The sequence below is a fragment of the Gavialis gangeticus genome, unplaced genomic scaffold (assembly GCF_001723915.1).
Source record: "Gavialis gangeticus isolate Ggan-Ray unplaced genomic scaffold, GavGan_comp1, whole genome shotgun sequence".
NCBI classification, from domain to species: Eukaryota; Metazoa; Chordata; order Crocodylia; family Gavialidae; genus Gavialis; species Gavialis gangeticus.
In genome coordinates, this window is record NW_017728994.1 from 6,804,873 (window position 1) to 6,810,950 (window position 6,078).

The following is a 6,078-nucleotide window of genomic DNA, read 5'->3' on the forward strand; positions in this document are numbered from 1 at the left end:
TATGAAGCTAAGAAAACTGGGGGAAAACTCTATATGTGTCGCTAAACACTTCAACTTCGGGAAGTTTTTCTGTAAGCATCTGCATTAGGTATTTGTGTATGAATTTGCACTATTGATGCAGAGGTTAGCTTTAAATGCTTTTTGTCTGCACTTTGGACCTTGATTTTATACCATCTGTGTTTTTACAATGCTGAGTTTTGTGCATTTGCTTGCTTGAATTTTCATAATGCGATGCCTCGATAATTAAATATCATCCACTGATGTATTTCTGCAATACCAAAGGCTGGGTTTTGTGCAAATTTTTGTAGAATCTTGCAGGATAGAGGGTACTGCAACACACATGAACAGTAAGTGGGTAGTGCTGATATACATCTATTTTTTAACCACTTTTGTTCCGAGAGGACTTACTACAAGCAACTTTTATTTATGGAAAAATAACTGTTGATAGGAAATGTATTTTGAGTTCCTCCCATTCTGTTTTCTGTAGCAACCAGAACAATTCTTTTCCACCAGTGCCTGGCAGATTTCACAGGTTTGCAGCAAGCACCTGTTATCTTCATCCTGGATTGAAATCTACCTGCATGGAGCTCATTGCAGCATCAGGGCCTATTTCTGTAGATGCTTTTAGGCCCGGATAATTAAGAAACTGAAATTCAAGTTACATTTCCCAAATACTCTTCTTCTGCAGCTTCTTGGGTGAGCTTTGGTGAAAGAGAGTGGCACTTAGTATTAGCCCAAATGTCTACAGGGCCTGCTGGAGACCCCTCTGTCCCTTTCTTACTCAGCCTAAGCAGACGAGACTCCTCTGAATTCACCAGGACATTGCCATGCGTGTAAACTTGCTGTGCGTTTTCAGCTTAACAGCCTTTGGGACGATTAAAAGCCGCAGGTGTTTCCCACTGGTGTTTTCTAGCCTGCAAGGCAGTGGGAATGCCCAGAGCAGCAGTCCCACTGGGCCTGAAGATGAGCTTCATAGTTACCTTTCACTTTCTTCTTTTGCCACCTCCCTTATTTTTTTTAATCTTTTCTTCTCTTCCTCCATCTGCTCCTCTTTCTGACCCTACCCTTTCCCCTGCCTATACTCCCTGGTGAAGTTGTTGGCTCTGCATAGGCCCAGTCTCTCTCTAATCAGATGAAGCAGCAGGATTATCTTTGTCCCTCCCTCCAAGGCTCCATTTTGTTTCCTCTTAACCCCGGGGGGTGGAGAATGTGTGTGTGTATAGGGGGGAAGCAGGAAGAGGCGTCACCTGTAGATGCAAAGAAAATCTTCTTTCCTCCTTAGCCCTTTTTGCTTAGATGCTGTTTAACATCCCCCCCTACCCCACACCTTGTTATCAGCAGCAGGAAGAGGAGCAGGCAACTGAGTTTCCAAAGGGAGCCCCTCCTGTGGCTTTTATTCTGTTGTTTAATTTCTGAGCATCTTTCAGCATCTCTTCCAGGTAATGTGGACTAAAAGCTGGATGTGCATCCTCTCTGAGTAGGGGCAAGGTAAGGACCATGGGAACCACATCTTGCATGGTCTTTTGTCTTCTGCAATTATAATGAGATCTCCTTTTAAAACACTGTCTCTGAGAAAAACAAAGCAGATCATGTGGAAGTGAGAGGAGCTGCAGAGAAACAGACTCGGAGTCCTGTCACTGCTGCCTGGGGAGGGGAGAGGTAGCCAGACTTAAAACTTAGGGAATAAAGCTATGGAATGGCAGAGTTGTAGTTTCTCTAAAAAGAGAAGCCCCATCTAAGACATTTATTTAGAGCTCTGAATAGGCTCAGTGCATTTCTTCAAAGATGATTCTCATTCTGTGCTACAGTTTGAAAAGTCTAATTCAAATGCATTTGTTTGTTGTTAATTTCATGTTCTGGAGAATGTTGCAATAATTTCCTTTTGTAATAAACAACTAGTTCCATAAATTTCCACCCCTCCCCAATCTGTATCTAGATTTCTTATGCATGTGGAATTTTGTCCTTTTGTAATGAAAGAGCTCTGCTGAAAGAGGAGGAGAGATGAAGTAATATTGAATGGTTTTATTGACTGATTTTTTTTAATTGCTGTTGTATTCAGTTAGAGAACAGCTCTCCAGGTATTTGTTCCTTGTAGTTAGTTATCACACATTTTTTAAACTTCTCAGCAAATTAGCACGTGACAGCACATGCAATCTGAAAAATATTCCTACTTGGACTATGTCCTCTTATAAATACAGGTTTTTCAAAGTTTAGCAGTGGAGGATAAAGGATCTATCCATTTTTCAGGGATAACTTTAGTTTCCATCAGTCCAGAATGCCTGAATACAAATTTCCTGAAACCTGGTTCACCAAAGGTTCAACCTAGATACAAAATTATTTTGCAAAATATGACTGGGGAATAGTTACTTTGCTAAGTTTAAAAATGCAAATCTTCTCATAAGAAGTTTCTATATTTAAAATTAAGAACTTACATAGATTGGTTTATGGATTGGGGGGAGGCAAACAAGATGCAGGGGGGTTATAAACAAAATCACAAACATGAAATATCATACAAAGGAGGAACTATGTAATGATTACAATTTTTAAAAAATATAGTGTATTTCTTTGGAAGCTACGCTAATGTACACTAGTTTCAAAGAAAAACACCTAAACAAATATTGTCCTTAGGTACAGAGATGATTATTACCACCCTGATTCTGCAAATATTACTCATGTCCTTAAAGTCAAATATTTAAAAGTTTGCAAGAGCAGGGAACAACATGCCTCATGATCCAAACTCTTGTCATCAGACAACAGATGTTAGAAGGGTTTCATTTTTTAAAAATTAATATCCCAGCTTTTGTCAACTCTTAGAACATTTCTTTTTTCAATATAATACTTTGTATGGTATGCTGTTTACCTATTTTGTTTTCATGCTTATGGGGAAAATTTGTAGATACAGATTTCATTTAGCTGATAATTCATGAATTGCATAAACTTTAAGAATGATAACTTGTAACAGACTAACAATATAGTGAAGCATAGACTTCATCACACACAGACTAGTCATTTTTTTATTAAATAACAATAGCACTAAATTACAGCATCAGAACCATAATCATCATCTCTACCCAAGCATAATATTTGTTTACTACATGGATTTATGACTAAATGTATTCCTTTGAAGCTAGTGCCATCTTTTATAGTGAGTTAGACTTTTTTCCTCTAAATAATCAGAATTTTAAATCCGCTAAAAATATGGGTAAAAACAGACATTTTCTATAATGTTTCTTATGATCAATGGATTGAATTTGAAGTTTAATGTTGTCTTTGTCAAGAACACTAATAAAACAGTATAAATCAAATGTGATGTTTCCAGATGGACAGAGGCATTTGTTCCAGTAATGAGATAATGTTGCACCTGTCTGCAGGCTGGGTTAGCTCTGGGCAGATCAGCAGTGAATTCCTTGTCTTTCTTCAATAGCTCTTTCGGACTAAACAGGTTGTATTCCTAGCTGCTGTTCCTTGTAGTTAAGATTCTTGAAATCTCAGCATCTCACAAACACAACATAAATGGTCCTGCTTAAATATTAAAAAAGGAGGAAATATTCAGTGTTTTAGATAAAACTTTGAGTACTTTTCTTGTGTTGGGCATGAATAAATATTATTAAGTGCATGGCTTGGGAAATCATTCAATGCAGGGAGGTGCCATCTTCACTCCACAATTTTTTGTTGGAAAACATTTAGCTCTGTTTTTATTGATTTTGTTTGTTTGTTTCTTTGTTTTAATTACAAAATATGATTGAATTCAAAATCACATGGGGGGGTGGGGGGGAGGTTGGAGGGGTTCTGGGGTTTGTTTGGTTTTTTTGTTACTTTGCACAAGTAACCCTTCAGCTCATTTGTAAATTTTAAGACCTTACAGAGTTGTTTGTATGGCTGTCAACTTACTTGCTTCAATATGTCTGGTTTGTTTCATTGTCTTTGTAAGGAGTTAGTGCATGTTCTCTGTATGAATTATTTTGCACAAATGAAGAAAACAAATAATTGAAAGTAAAAAAAAAAAAATTAAAATCCCCAAGTAACTAGTGTTGGGGTTGTAGAGCTGTGTATCTTTTACACTGTTAATGGACTGTAGAAAAACTATGATGATAACTAGCTTCTGAAATGGCTTTTAACTTTTTTATATATGTGTACTGCTTCCTAACACTCTTCATTTGAATTATATTCTAAGTTTTATTTGAATGTATATTGAGAGTTTTTGTGTGATCATAAAGGGTGGGATTCTCTATTTTGGCAGGTAATTGAAGTTAACTAGTAGTTGAATGTAGTTATGAGTCGCAGTGCTAGTTCTTTTGAATTTACCATGGTATATACCAGTGGTCCTCATAGTTCTGGCCCCACAGGACAGGTGAATGGTGTGGGGTTGGTCCGCAGGCTAGATTGGATCCTGCATACCAGGATTGGACTCTAGGGGCCCCTCACTACCCCTGTGTGCTGGGATCAGGCCCTGCATGTCCAACCTAGTACATAGGGCCATGGTCTGTACACATCTGTGGGGAGCCCTGTGGGCTGGATGACAAAGTACTGGAGACCAGTTCTGGCTCATGGCCTGCTGGCTGAGCACTTCTGATATATGTGATAAAGCTACACGTATTTAATTTAGACTGGGGTGTCAAAGATCTGCTCTGTGGGCTGAATCCTGCCCATGGAACCATATCATCCTGAGTGCTCCATAGGCAGAGTGTAGGATATGCTGGATGGCTCATGGAGCAGTGTCCACAGACCAGTGGAGCAGCCACAATGTGTAGCACAGCTGTGGAGCAGCCATGTGCAGCTCCATGGCTTTATGGTACCGCCCCAGTGGCATCTCCGGGACCATGAGGAACATTCCACGGTGGCTGGAGCAGGACCAGAATGTAGAGCCAGTCTGTGAGTTAGCCACCCCTGCTCTAAATATTCTCCATGTTAAAGATGCATTTCACTGGCAAGATTGACACTTGTTATTGTTGTTTTGCTTTGTTTAATAAAAAGGCCTAAAACCAACCATCTATTATTGTAGATTTCTGTGAACTAAACTCTATTTTGGAATTTTGGGAAGACTAGCAAAAGTCTGATGCACTGGGTTAGACTGGACTTGAAATATGCTGTATAAACCAGCCTTAAGTAAAGAACCTTGATTAAATTAATTTTTTTGTTGTTTTAAAATTACTGAATTAACCTAATAATACCTTTTATACACTAGTATTTCTCTGGTTCTGTGGAAAAAAAAAATTACTGGGGTGTGTGCATTTTCTCTAAAGTTTCCTAATAATCCGAGGCAAATTCCATTGAATAAACAAAAGCACCCATTAATCAAACACAAATTTCTTTTGTAGCTCAGTAATCCTATTCCCAATTAGGAAATGGGAATACAAAGAGGCTAAGTGTAAATGAGGTTGACATACTGGCCAGGCCGAATGCTGTGAGTCTGCTTGTTGACTATTAGAATTTCATTTTAAGTGCCAGACTGTCCTGAAAAAGAACTGCAAAAATAGCCCCTCTGTTTCTGAATGTACTTGAGGGCATATCTGCTCAGAAAGCATACATTTATTCCTGATTGCATGGCAAGTCTAATGTAGCATGGAGGAATGAGCTGAAGTCTTTCTCCTTTTGGAGAATGCTCACTAATTAAGTAGCAGTGAGTGCACACCTGCATCACTGCATGCACCCTCGGAGGGCATGGGAGGCGTGTGCCCCTGGATCTGCATGTGGGGCAGGGCAGGCTGTCACTGGGGGCTGTGCCAGAATCTTCCCGGCAGGCACTGGACTGGGCTGGGCTGCGCTCGGGGTGGGTGGCAGTGGTGCTGGGAGGAGGGCTTCAAGGGGGCCTACAGCCACCCCAAAATTTGCCATAGCCCCCCTCCAACCCCCCTTCCAGGTCTGCCACCTCCCACCCCGAGCACAGCCTGGTCCCACCCCACCACCGGGAAGAGCCTGGCACAGCCCCCATGCCCTCCCAGGGTGTACACAGTGGCAGGAGCTGCCACCCCCTCCCCAAGACCACATAGGAGCTTTTTAAAGTGCTACCCAAGCTCTGCTGCAGCTCTGCAGCCAAGTGCCACCCATCCTGAATCAAAGCCTCAGGTCCAAACTTCA

General features: G+C 40.5%; 1 protein-coding gene across 1 annotated transcript in view; it reads left to right on the forward strand.

Annotated features, from left to right (window-relative positions):
• The first annotated feature begins 1,215 nt into the window (after positions 1-1,215).
• Positions 1,216-6,078, forward strand: part of GPRIN2 (G protein regulated inducer of neurite outgrowth 2) — a 76,687-nt gene continuing 71,824 nt past the window's right edge. The window contains exon 1 of the mRNA XM_019502262.1: positions 1,216-1,439. The gene's annotated coding sequence lies outside the window, so the exon portion shown is untranslated. The remainder of the gene's footprint in view (positions 1,440-6,078) is intronic.